The sequence below is a fragment of the Arachis duranensis genome, chromosome 6, assembly GCF_000817695.3.
Source record: "Arachis duranensis cultivar V14167 chromosome 6, aradu.V14167.gnm2.J7QH, whole genome shotgun sequence".
Taxonomy (NCBI): domain Eukaryota; kingdom Viridiplantae; phylum Streptophyta; class Magnoliopsida; order Fabales; family Fabaceae; genus Arachis; species Arachis duranensis.
The window spans coordinates 22,916,680-22,918,564 of NC_029777.3; the positions used below are offsets into that span (position 1 = coordinate 22,916,680).

At 36.6% G+C, this 1,885-nt stretch overlaps 1 non-coding gene across 1 annotated transcript; it reads left to right on the forward strand.

Annotated features, from left to right (window-relative positions):
- The first annotated feature begins 761 nt into the window (after nt 1-761).
- LOC127740145 (small nucleolar RNA R71) lies at nt 762-869 on the forward strand. The gene has a single exon (XR_008000826.1). It is a non-coding gene; the product is annotated as a small nucleolar RNA R71 (small nucleolar RNA).
- The last annotated feature ends 1,016 nt before the right edge of the window (nt 870-1,885 follow it).

Genomic DNA, 1,885 nt, shown 5'->3' on the forward strand with positions numbered 1-1,885 from the left:
TTGATAATATCAATGACCTTGCACTCTCTTTTTGGATTCTCTTCTGTATTGCTTGGGAGAGTACTAGGAGGAGTTTCAGTGATTTTCTTACTCAGCTGACCCACTTGTGCCTCTAAGTTTCTAACGGAGGACCTTGTTTCATTCATGAAACTTAAAGTGGCTTTAGATAGATCATAGACTATGTTTGCTAAGCTAGAGGGGCTCTGCTCAGAATTCTCTGTCTGTTGCTGAGAAGATGATGGAAAAGGCTTGCTATTGCTAAACCTGTTTCTTCCACCATTATTAAAGCCTTGTTGAGGCTTTTGTTGATCCTTCCATGAGAAATTTGGATGATTTCTCCATGAGAGATTATACGTGTTTCCATAGGCTTCACCCATGTAATTCACCTCTGCCATTGCATGGTTCTCAGGATCATAAGCTTCTTCTTCAGAAGATGCTTCTTTAGTACTGTTAGATGCATTTTGCAATCCATTCAGACTCTGAGATATCATATTGACTTGTTGGGTCAATATTTTATTCTGGGCCAGTATGGCATTCAGAGCATCAATTTCAAGAACTCCCTTCTTCTGAGGCGTCCTATTACTCACAGGATTCCTCTCAGAGGTGTACATGAATTGGTTATTTGCAACCATGTCAATGAGTTCTTGAGCTTTTGCAGGCGTTTTCTTTAGGTGAATGGATCCACCTACAGAATGGTCCAGTGACATCTTGGAGAACTCAGATAGACCATCATAGAATATATCTAAAATGGTCCACTCTGAAAGCATATCAGAAGGACACTTTTTGGTCAACTGCTTGTATCTTTCCCAAGCTTCATAGAGGGATTCACCATCTTTTTGCCTGAAAGTCTAAACATCCACTCTAAGCTTGCTTAGCTTTTGAGGAGGAAAGAACTTGGCCAAGAAGGCCATGACCAGCTTATCCCAAGAGTCCAGGCTATCTTTAGGTTGTGAGTCCAACTATGTTCTAGCTCTGTCTCTTACAACCAAAGGGAAAAGTATGAGCCTGTAGACTTCAGGATCTACTCCATTAGTCTTGACAGTATCACAGATCTGCAAGAACTTAGTTAAAAATTGATAGGGATCTTCTGATGAAAGTCCATGAAACTTGCAGTTCTGTTGTATTAGAGCAACTAGTTGAGGCTTCAGCTCAAAATTGTTTGCTCCAATGGCAGAGATTGAGATGCTTCTTCCATAAAAATTGGAAGTAGGTGTAGTATAATCACCAAGCATCCTCCTTGCATTATTGTTGTTGTCATTATTTTCGGCTGCCATCTCCTCTTCTTTTTCAAAGATTTCTGTAAGGTTTTCTCTGGATTGTTGTATTTTAGCTTCTCTTAGTTTCTTCTTCACAGTCCTTTCAGGTTCAAGATCTGCTTCCACAAGAATGTTCTTGTCCTTGTTCCTGCTCATATGAAAAAGAAGGGAACAGAAAATAATAATAGGGATCCTCTTTACCACAGTAGAGATATTCCTTTATGTGAGTAGAAGAAAATAAGAAGAAAATCCGAACACAGGTAGAGGGGAGAAGAGGGTTTGCATTTTGAGTAGAAGAGAAGTGTTAATAGATAAATAAATAAATAGAAGGAGATGAGAGAGAGGATTTCGAAAATTGTTTTTGAAAAAAAAAGTTAGTGATTTTTGAAAATTAAGAGAAGAAATAAAATTAAAATAAAATTTGAAACAATTAGTTAATTAAAAGAGATTTTTGAAAAAGAGGAAGGTGATTTTCGAAAATTAGAGAGAGAAAAGTAGTTAGGTAGTTTTGAAAAAGATAAGAAACAAACAAAAAGTCAATTAGTTAGTTGAAAAAGATTTGAAAATCAATTTTGGAAAGATAATAAGTTAGAAAAGATTTTGAAATTGATTTTGAAAAAGATATGATT